The sequence below is a fragment of the Lycium barbarum genome, chromosome 6 (assembly GCF_019175385.1).
Source record: "Lycium barbarum isolate Lr01 chromosome 6, ASM1917538v2, whole genome shotgun sequence".
Lineage (NCBI taxonomy): Eukaryota > Viridiplantae > Streptophyta > Magnoliopsida > Solanales > Solanaceae > Lycium > Lycium barbarum.
The window spans coordinates 60,044,039-60,056,443 of NC_083342.1; positions in this window are offsets into that span (position 1 = coordinate 60,044,039).

The following is a 12,405-nucleotide window of genomic DNA, read 5'->3' on the forward strand; positions in this document are numbered from 1 at the left end:
TTCAAAGTAAGTCAAGCGGAACAATAAGGTAAATCCGGGAACCAGTGGGCCCACCTCGGATCAAATGAGGCGGCGTACCAAATTTACATATGTTACATGTCATGGCGTTACTTGTGAGGGTTTTAGGGTAGTCGGGTCCTATTTATGCGAGTTCTAGAGGTTTAGGAAATTCTTCCAACATTTTGCACACTTTTTAATTCAATTCTACTGAATGAAAAAAGGGAAACTTTAGGCGCGGATTCCGGAGAATAGAGTTGTCTCCGAGGCTCGTATTCGACCTATTATGTCTAAGACATGCCAAAGAAGGAAGGGTGAAGCCTTACATACCTTTTCCGCTCCTTTTGTTTCTCCAAACTCAAGCTCCAAATTCACCAAAATCTACAAATTGGTCACATTTACCAAACCTTAATTAGAGCATTTAGAAGTGGGATTTTAAAGTAACATTTGTCTGCCGAAATTTCGGCAGCATTTCCCCTGTAAATACATCGTCCCCAAGAATCTATCTTGGCCAATTTCAATCAACAACAATCCGGGAATTCAACCCGGCCAAACTATCAACACAATGCCAACAATCATACCAACAATTTCAATAATTTTACTCAAAACACCTTCTAACATTAATAACTCGTTTCACATAATTCAACGGTGTTTTGTTTAGATTCCAACCAACTACCACAACATAATCCGCAACCTTCCAAATTAAATGAAACATCAATAACACATTTCATACCTTTAACTTCAAGAACCACATCAACAATCTACACGTCGACGACTTCATTTCAAACTACCAAACCATCATTTTCATCATAGAATCCACATTAACTACAACTAGAATATCAAATAAAATCAATTTACCATAGCTATCAAAACAGCCCCTTAGTCGGCCACAACTACATCATGCATATTTCCATGGATTTTCATTTTTTTTTCATGCATTACAACAACAACCAACCTACTACATAAATTTAGTTCATTATACTTACATTCAACAACACATACAAGGCCACACACACACCATGCTCGGCTACAATTTCAACATCCATATTTTCTTATGAATTCTATTCTTTCCCACATACTACAACATACCAAACCATTCATAACACAATTAAGGAGATGAATTCTTACCTTTCCTTCACAATTTCTCAACTTAGCTAAGGTTGGAGTTTTGCACCAAAGAATAATTCTCTTGCTTCAACAATCATACCATATTGGAGAGCATCTTTGAATTAGTAGAAATACTATGAGAAATAAATTTTTGGGGCAAGATTTTTGGTCTTCTCTTTCTCCTCCTTCTTGGCCGTATTGGCCCCTCCTCTTTCTTCTATATTTTTTTTTCCTTTCTCTACAACTTCTTGATTTAAAAAGATGACCTCTCCTATCTATATATATACTTGGCTTCTTCAAGCATGTGAGAAGCACATGCTCTCTTTATTCATTTTTTTTTCTTCTTCTAGAGCTTTCATCCTTTTTCTTGAATTCTCTTAAATAAAAGATGACTTACATGTTTCATTTTAGCCACCACTTCTTTATATATACACTTAGGCCCCTTAAGTAAGAATGTGGACACTTGGCCATCCTTTCTTTCTCTACAGAATTCCCCCCCCCCCCCCCCCCCCCCCCCCCTTTTTTTTTTTTTGAATTTTTCTTAGAATAAAAGATGACCTAATATCTTACCATGTACACTTTGGTCCCTCAATAACTTTCTTGAATGCCTTGTGAAATTTCCATTTTGCCCCTCGACTTTCCTCAATATTACCATTTACCATTTTGAAATTTCTCCTTTTTGCCCTTAACCTTTCTCAATATTTCCGTCCAATAATATTCATAAATGATATTCATAACTAACTTGTGCACAAATTTATTTTTGAAAATGGTCTCGCCTTTAACTTTCCACGACGACTTTGAAATATCCAAACGTGCAAAATACGGGCTATAACACCCCCTAAGAGGTTGGTATTCATTTTTTGTCTCCATTTTTGCATATGTTGCAAATGAACCTTCTTTGGTTTTACATATAGCACAATTGAGATTTTTACCCTCCCATTCTTCTGTTTCTTCTCGAACTCTTCTTTTTTACAAAGAGCACAGTTGTTCCATTTTGGAAACTTGAAATTCTTGTTTGGGGTGAAATTTCAAAATTAATAGTTGGTTATTGTTAAAATTATTTGAGTATTGATATTTGCGCTTAAATTTTTAGTTCAAACATTGATTAGTGATTTGCTTTAAAAAGTTCAAACCTTCATTTTTTGTCCTTGGAAAGTGTTGAAGAAAATAAAATGGACCTTCATCTAACAATCTCCAAATTGCAGTGCCAGGTGGAAAAAAGGATGAAGGTCAAATTGATCCTGATGAGGAGTCTACTTGTAACACCTCGTACTTTTAACGTAAGCTTTAACCATGATCCTAGACTTGGAAAATCAGATAAAGAATGTGGGAAATGGAATGTTTCCTGTTCAGTTGTGAGATAGTGGTTTACGCCCATGAACAGTGGACATACTTCAATTTACGGGCCTTAATCCAAGTCGTAAATTGGTACCAAGGATTTCTGAGCATTCTGGAATTTGGCAGTTGAATGTCATATGGTTAAATACGGACCGTATTTCAAATCGTAAACTGAAACCAAGAATTTCTGAACATTCTGGAATTTGGCATTTTGATGTCACATGGTTAAATACGGATCGTATTTCAGTTTACGGCCTGTATTTCAAAACGTATTTGGAATTTGGGAAAACTTCCTTGATGAAAGATGTAGAGCTTTGAAATACCTTTCCAACGGTATATTATGGGCGTCAAACGGACATCTGTGTAAAGAGTTATGGCCATTTTACTGAAGCGACGCAGTGCAGTCCGTATTGCAAAATACGGCCCGTATTTCAGTTTACGACCTGTAAACTGAAAATACGGCCAGCACTATGCTGGACGTAAACTACACTTTCCCAGGACAATATATATTCATCCATACCAGTTCAAATCATTATTTTTCATTCCTTCAAGCCCTAGAACGACTTCCTACCCTCTCCCATCATCAAGAACACCAAGGTAAGCCTACTCTAATTATTCCAACACAATTCTAACACCTATCCTTGTAATCTAAACAAGAAATTATCATTCTAAAACTAGGGTTTTCAAGAAAACCCATCTCAAGGTTCAAGAATTCAAGATTTTGGAAATCTTCTTTAAAGCTCAAGTCTTTAATTCAAGTTTTGGAGCAATTAAGGTATGTAGAACTTCCATCCACATGTGGGAATCTATACGTTCTTCCCCATGCTCCGTTTCTTGATATCCATGGAGTTCAAACCCTAGGGCATTAAACCCAACATATTGGTAGCCCGTATTTATGTATTTATGTACATGAATTTTGTATCTATATTCGTTATTGTATTCCTAATCTTCCATTACGGTTATTAGGAACCCTAGCTTAATCCATGAATCATGAATTCTTCCGCATGTATTCTCATTATGTTTATATGAAACTTTATGATTTTATGTAGCAAGTTACAAGCATGTTTTCAAGTCAATTATATATATATATATATATATATATATATATATATATATATAATTATGAACGATTGTTATTACTCATGAATCAAGAACATGTTTGCAAGACTATGACAAGTTATCTTATGAAACCATATTACAAGATATTTCATGAAACCATGTTTACAAGTTATTTCGTGAAATCATGATTACAAGTTATTTCATGAAAATCATGGGCTTCTTAGCCAACTATATTATGTTCATGTTTTTGGGAATTTCTTAGTTAACCGAGAAGGCTCAGATAGCCTGAAACTACGTAGCCACCGTAGGATAAGGGTTGTCAGCAAGGAGGCAACATTTTCATTATGCAGTTTGGATCCTTACATGCTTATTATTACTTAAATCTCATATCCCTGGCAAATTTGTGAGTGTTCTGCTGGTAGGACGCAAGTACCAGACCATGTTGTCGGTTATACTATAGCATTCCCCACGTTACAAGTAGTTTTACATACAAGTATTTCTATTGATTACTGTTTTAAGACTTCACTCACGTTTCATGTTCATGTTCAAGTTACATTCAGTTTCAGTTCGTATCCTATATCTATGTTGTGCCATGTTCTTCATTTCAGCAGGTTTTACATACTAGTACTATTCACCATGTACTAACGTCCCTTTTGCCCGGGGCTGCACTTCACGGTGCAGATACCGGTTTTCAGGGGCATACATCTGTGCAGTAGGATCACTTCAGATATCAGCTTATTGGTGAGCCCCACTTCTCTCGGGGTTCAACATGGAGTCTGCATTAGTATTCAGTTTATGGTAGTCCAGGGCCATGTCCTGGTAGTTAGTACTCAGACATGTTTTAGGGGTTTCATAGACATATGTTAGTTCACAGAGTCAGTTATGCTTTTATGTTTGCAAATTATTGTGTTTCCATGATATTTTATGCTATGAGATAAATTTCAAGACTTTATTCCGCAAATTACATTTTCATGATTTATTTAAATTGCATCATATAGATTATATTGTTTTGATGCCCATGTTGACAGGCAAGCCATGAGGTTCGCTCGGACACATGCAAGCAAGGCCCGAGTGCCGTGTTACGCCCAGGCCATAGTTCGGGGCGTGACAAAGCTTGGTATCAGAGCCTAGGTTCAAGTGTCTTTAGGGAGTCTATTAAACTGTGTCCAGTGGGGTCACTTTTATATGTGTGAGGGCCCCACACATATAAACAATTGACCACCAAGACATTCAGGATTGTCTCAATTCTTTCATATTCTAGATCGTGCAGTTAGAGCAGTACTTTTAGGATATCTTTCTAATTCGTGCGTGTACGTATTTTTAGAAAATGCCTGCGAAAAGGAAGTACACCAAAAAGGCTACAGCCACCAGCCAAGGGGCTACTACGGAAGCAACTAGGGAAGAGACTGTTCTGACTCAGACAGTAGCACCAACCGCTCCTACAGTAACACCTCCTATTGATTCGGATGGGGATGTTAGGAATGCTATTAATATGCTCACATAACTGGTAGCAGCTCAGGCCCAACGTCAGGAATCTGGTTCAAGCTCAAGAGGTAATGGAGAGTCTTCTAAGACTAAGGACATTCTCAGGATGAATCCCCCAGTCTTTACGAGGACAAAGAAAGATGAAGACCCTCAGGACTACATCGATGCTCTTCAGAAAATCTTCAGGATTATGACAGTTACGGAGACCGAAGCAGCTACTTTTGGAGCTCATCAGCTGCAGAGCATTGCTAACACCTGGTATGAATCTTGGGAATTATCCCGAGGTGAGGATGCACCTGATGCTACATGGGATGAATTCACAAGTGCCTTCCTGGACCACTTCATGCCAATAGAAGTCAGAGAAGCTAAGGCTGAACAATTCCTGAAGCTTAAACATAATGGTAGGTCAGTTCAGGACTACTACTTAGAATTTATCAGTCTGGCTAAGCATGCTTCATATATGGTACCGGATATGAGGGAAAGAGTGAGGAGGTTTGTTGGAGGTCTTGATCCCTATTTGTACGATGGGGCCAATATTGCCGCACAGAATGGGGGAATGACTATCTCTAAGATAGTTGCTTTCGTACAGGGAAATGAGACAAGGCTGAAGGAGGAGGAAGCCTTGTAGAAAGAGAAAGACAAGGAGTTTAACAAGAGGGCCAAGTCTACCGGACAGTTCAGCGGTAATGAAAACAGGAAGTTCTTTAAGAACAGGTCAGCCGGACCTACTCCGTCCACGGCAAGTGCTCCAGTTTCCAAGTTCAGGAAAGATAACCGTCAACAGAATTTCAGGTGGTCAGGCTCCTAGTCTCAGGACAGTGTGACTCAGAGTAACTTCACCAATCCGATTTGTGCTAAGTGTGGGAAGAGGCATCCTGGGGAGTGCCGCTCTAGATCAAATATTTGCTATGGGTGTGGCCAGCCGGGCCATGTTCAGCGAAATTGCCCTTCAGTCAGACAGGGCACAGGAGGTAATCGGACTCAGTCAGTAAATTCATCAGTTCCTCATAATAACCAGACTCAGGCAGGACGTGTACCAGCTAGATCTGGCAACACAAGCGGTGGCCCAAACTGTTTGTATGCTTTGACCGGACGCCAGGATATCGATAACCGTACTGATGTTGTCATAGGTATACTCACAGTTTTCAGTTTCGATGTTTATGCTCTCATAGACCCTGGATCCACCCTATCCTATGTCACCCCTTATGTTGCTAGGAAATTTGGTATTGAACCTGAAAAGCTAAAAGAACCTTTTGAAGTGTCAACTCCAGTTGGTGAGTCAGTCATAACCCGACATGTCTATAAGGGCTGTCCAATCAGAGTCTATCACCATGTTGTTCCAGCTGACCTATGTGAGTTAGACATGGTAGATTTTGATGTAATCATGGGCATGGATTGGTTATATTCATGTTATGCGTCAGTTGATTGTAGAACCAAAACTGTGAATTTCAAGTTTCGTAATGAGCCAGTCTTAGAGTGGAAGGGTGATTCTGTAAGTCCTAAGGGTAGGTTTATTTCTTACCTCAAGGCAAGAAAGATGGTGTCTAAGGGTTATATCTATCATCTCGTTCGGGTTAGGGATTCATCTTCCCAGACCCCAACTCTTCAGTCAGTCTCTGTTGTTAATGAGTTCCCAGAAGTCTTTCCCGAGGATCTTCCCGGAATCCCTCCTGATAGGGAAATTGATTTCGCAATTGACCTACTCCCAGGTACAAAACCTATATCTATTCCACCTTATAGGATGGCTCCAGCTGAATTACGCGAGCTTAAGGCTCAACTCAAAGATCTTTTAGACAAGGGTTTTATCCGACCCAGTGTCTCTCCATGGGGTGCCCCAGTCCTTTTCGTTTGCAAGAAGGATGGTTATTTGCGCCTGTGCATTGACTATCGCCAGCTCAATAAAGTCACGGTCAAGAACAAATACCCTCTTCCATGAATAGATGACTTATTTGATCAGCTTCAGGGTGCCCAATGTTACTCCAAAATAGATCTCCGATCAGTTTACCATCAGCTTAAGGTTAGGGGACAAGATATTCCTAAAACAGCCTTTAGAACCAGATATGGTCATTTCGAATTATGTGTCATGTCCTTCGGTTTGACCAATGCCCAAGCAGCATTTATGGACCTCATGAACAAAGTCTTCAAGCCATACCTCGACCTCTTTGTCATTGTCTTCATAGATGATATACTCATTTACTCCCGTAGTGAGGCCGAGCACGCAGAACACCTTCATATAGTTCTTCAGATTCTTAAGGACCGCAAGTTGTATGCAAAATTCTCTAAGTGTGAATTTTGGCTCAAATCAGTAGCCTTCTTAGGTCATGTGATTTCTGGTGAGGGTGTTCAGGTTGACTCTCAGAAGATTAAGGCCGTTAAGAATTGGCCCAGACCCGCATCAGTTTCAGATATCCGTAGTTTCTTGGGTCTAGCAGGCTATTACCGACGTTTCGTAGAGGGGTTTTCATCTATTTCAGCACCATTGACCAAGCTGATGAAGAAGGAAGTTAAGTTCCAATGGTCAGATGCTTGTGAGCGAAGCTTTGAAGAGCTGAAGAAGAGATTGACTTCTGCTCCAGTTTTAACTTTACCAAAGGGAACTGAAGGGTTCGTGGTTTATTGTGATGCTTCGGGAGTTGGTTTCGGATGTGTCTTAATGCAGCATGGTAAGGTTGTAGCCTATGCATCTCGTCAACTCAAGGTTCACGAAAATAATTATCCGACTCATGACCTAGAGTTGGCAGCTGTAGTTTTTGCACTTAAGATATGGCGTCATTATTTGTATGGAGGGCATGTTGATATTTTCACAGATCATAAAATCCTGCAGTATATCTTCAAGCAAAGAGAGCTGAATCTTAGGCAGAGGAGATGGCTTGAATTGCTTAAGGATTATGATGTGGATATTCTCTATCATCCAGGGAAAGCGAATGTTATAGCCGATGCTCTTAGTCGGCACTCCATGGGGAGCTTAGCCCACGTTGATGCAGATAAGAGAATTATGACCAAGGAAGTTCACCGTTTGGCTAGTCATGGAGTTCGACTTTTAGACTCCGAGGATGGCGGCGTAGTTGTTCAGAATAGAGCCCTTTCCTCCTTAGTGGTTGAAGCCAAAGAGAAACAGTTTAGTGATCCCTACTTGTTGCAGCTGAGAGAGGGAATTCACAAGCATAAGATGACGACTTTTGAACAAGGGGGAGATGATGGTACCTTGAGGTACCGAGGTAGATTGTGTGTTCCAGATGTAGATGGGCTCAGAGAGCGAATCATGTCAGAAGCTCACAATTCCAGATATTCCATTCACCCAGGTTCCACTAAGATGTACCATGATCTTAAGATGATTTACTGGTGGAACGATATGAAGAAGAATGTGGCGGATTTTGTAGCTAAGTGTCCGAATTGTCAGCAAGTGAAAGTCGAACACCAGAGACCTGGTGGCTTAGCTCAGAATATTGATATTCCTGTCTGGAAATGGGAAATGATCAATATGGACTTTGTATCAGGTCTACCCCATTCAGCTAGGAGACACGACTCTATTTGGGTGATAGTTGACAGGCTTACTAAGTCGGCGCACTTTTTGCCAGTCAAGACCACAGATTCAGTAGAAGATTATGTCAAGCTGTATGTTAATGAGATTGTCAGATTGCATGGGACACCAGTGTCCATTATTTCATATCGTGGTGCTCAGTTTACAGCGAACTTCTGGAAATCTTTTCAGAAAGGATTGGGTACCAAGGTGAACCTTAGCACAACTTTTCATCCGCAGACCGGGCCAAGCAGAGCGTACTATTCAGACTCTGGAGGACATGTTGAGAGCATGCGTCTTGGATTTCAAAGGTAATTGGGATGATCACTTGCCTCTTATCGAGTTTTCCTATAATAACAGTTATCATGCTAGCATTGGGATGGCACCGTTTAAAGCTCTGTATGGGCGAAGGTGTAGATCACCAATTGGTTGGTTCGAAGTTGGTGAAGCAGAGTTGTTAGGACCAGATTTGGTTTATCAGGATATGGAGAAAGTCAAGTTAATACAGGAGCGTTTGAAAACAGCTCAGAGTCGCCAGAAGTCTTATACAAATGTGAGGCGAAGGGACTTAGAATTTTCAGTTGATGATTGGGTGTTCCTTAAAGTCTCACCCATGAAGGGTGTTATGAGATTTGGCAAGAAAGGGAAGCTCAGTCCCAGATATATTGGACCTTACAGAATTATATGAAGGGTCGGTCTAGTAGCTTATGAACTTGAGTTGCCACAAGATTGGCTGCCGTACATCCCGTGTTTCATGTGTCCATGTTGAGGAAGTGTGTAGGAGACCCGTTGTTGGTTGTTCCTGCTGATACTATAACAGTTAAGGATGGGTTGACTTATGAAGAGATCCCCGTAGCCATTCTTGACCGTCAGGTTCGCAAGTTGAGAACTAAGGAAATAGCCTCAGTGAAAGTCTTGTGGAGGAGCCAGAAGGTTGAGGAAGCTACATGGGAAGCCGAGGAGGATATGAAATCCAAGTACCCATTTTTGTTTGAACAGCAAGCAGAAAACCTTCAAGGTAACTTTCTGTAGCCCATGTCATGTTATGTCTCATGTTTCACGCTCATGTCATATATCCAACACTCATGTTTCTTGTCTCATGCCAGAAGTATCTATGTTTTCAAGTAATCACATTATTTCATGTCTCATGTTTTCTTTACGTTTATGTATTCAAGCCATGCTCAGCCATATTCTTAACCATGACCCATCATTCGAGGACGAATGATCCTAAGGGGGGGGGGGTATTGTAACACCTCGTACTTTTAACGTAAGCTTTAATCATGATCCTAGACTTGGAAAATCAGATAATGAATGTGGGGATTGGAATTTTTCCTGTTCAGTTGTGAGATAGTGGGTTACGCCCATGAACAGTGGACGTACTTCAATTTACGGGCCGTAAACCAAGTCGTAAATTGGTACCAAGGATTTCTGAGCATTCTGGAATTTGGCAGTTGAATGTCATATGGTTAAATACGGACCGTATTTCACTATACGACCCATATTTCAAATCATAAACTGAAACCAAGAATTTCTGAACATTCTGGAATTTGGCATTTTGATGTCACATGGTTAAATACGGACCGTATTTCCGTTTACGGCCCGTAATTCAAAACCTATTTGGAATTTGGGAAGACGTCCTTAATAAAAGTTGTAGAGCTTTGAAATACCTTTCCAACAGTATATTATGGTCATCAAACGGACATCTGTGCAAAGAGTTATGGCCATTTTACTGAAGAGACGCAGTGCAGTCCGTATTGCAAAATACGGCCCGTATTTCAGTTTACGACCCGTAAACTGGAAATACGGCCAGCACTGTGCTGGACGTAAACTACACTTTCCCAGGACAGTATATATTCGTCCATACCAGTTCAAATCATTATTTTTCATTCCTTCAAGCCCTAGAACGACTTCCTACCCTCTCCCATCATCAAGAACACCAAGGTAAGCCTACTCTAATTATTCCAACTCAATTCTAACACCTATCCTTGTAATCTAAACAAGAAATTATCATTCTAAAACTAGGGTTTTCAAGAAAACCCATCTCAAGGTTCAAGAATTCAAGATTTTGAAAATCTTCTTCAAAGCTCAAGTCTTTAATTCAAGTTTTGGAGCAATTAAGGTATGTAGAACTTCCATCCACATGTGGGAATCTCTACGTTCTTCCCCATGCTCCATTTCTTGATATCCATGAAGTTCAAACCCTAGGGCATTAAACCCAACATATTGGTAGCCCGTATTTATGTATTTATGTACATGAATTTTGTATCTATATTCGTTATTGTATTCCTAATCTTCCATTACGGTTATTAGGAACCCTAGCTTAATCCATGAATCATGAATTCTTCCGCATGTATTCTCATTATGTTTATATGAAAGTTTATGATTTTATGTAGCAAGTTACAAGCATGTTTTCAAGTAAATTTTATATATATATATAATTATGAACTATTGTTATTACTCATGAATCAAGAACATGTTTGCAAGACTATGACAAGTTATCTTATGGAACCATATTATCAGATATTTCATGAAACCATGTTTACAAGTTATTTCGTGAAATCATGATTACAAGTTATTTCATGAAAATCATGGGCTTCTTAGCCAACTATATTATGTTCATGTTTTTGGGAATTTCTTAGTTAACCGAGAAGGCTCAGATAGCCTAAAACTACGTAGCCACCGTAGGATAAGGGTTGTCAGCAAGGAGGCAACACTTTCATTATGCAGTTTGGATCCTTACATGCTTATTATTACTTAAATCTCATATCCCTGGCAAGGTTGTGAGTGTTCTGCTGGTAGGACGCAAGTACCAGACCATGTTGTCGGTTATACTATAGCATTCCCCACGTTACAAGTAGTTTTACATACAAGTATTTCTATTGATTACTGTTTTAAGACTTCACTCACGTTTCATGTTCATGTTCAAGTTACATTCAGTTTTAGTTCGTATCCTATATCTATGTTGTGCCATGTTCTTCATTTCAGCAGGTTTTACATACTAGTACTATTCACCATGTACTAACTTCCCTTTTGCCCGGGGCTCCACTTCACGGTGCAGATACCGGTTTTCAGGGGCATACATCTGCGCAGTAGGATCACTTCAGATATCAGCTTATTGGTGAGCCCCACTTCTCTCGGGGTTCAACATGGAGTCTGCATTAGTATTCAGTTTATGGTAGTCCAGGGCCATGTCCTGGTAGTTAGTGTTCAGACATGTTTTAGAGGTTTCATAGACATATGTTAGTTCACAAAGTCAGTTATGCTTTTATGTTTGCAAACTATTGTGTTTCCATGATATTTCATGCTATGAGATAAATTTCAAGACTTTATTCCGCAAATTACATTTTCATGATTTATTTAAATTGCATCATATAGATTATATTGTTTTGATGCCCATGTTGACAAGCAAGCCATGAGGTTCGCTCGGACACATGCAAGCAAGGCCCGAGTGCCGTGTTACGCCCAGGCCATAGTTCGGGGCGTGACACTACTGCTCAGAACTTCATGAATGCTGCAAGAGAGGGAGATTTGTCTCCTAAGCAGGAAAAGGTGATAGGAAAAACTAGGAGAAAACCAGTCAAGGAAAATAATGCACATCAGGTTCCTGACATGAACACAAGGAGAATTGCAGCTAAATCCAGTGTTTAATGATGTTGAATGCATTAATTTGGAATATTAGATCAGTAGATACTAAAAAATCCTTTAAGAGGCTTTTGACAATGCATACTAAGTACAAGTTCTTTCTTATTGGCTTGATGGAACTATTTCAACAAGCTTTTAAGTTAGAAAGTTACAGAAGGAGATTGGCCTTACCAACTGCTTTATGCAATATATCAGATAAGATTTGGGCTTTTGTGGATGAAGATTATGAAGTCACTATATTGATTGACTGTCACGAC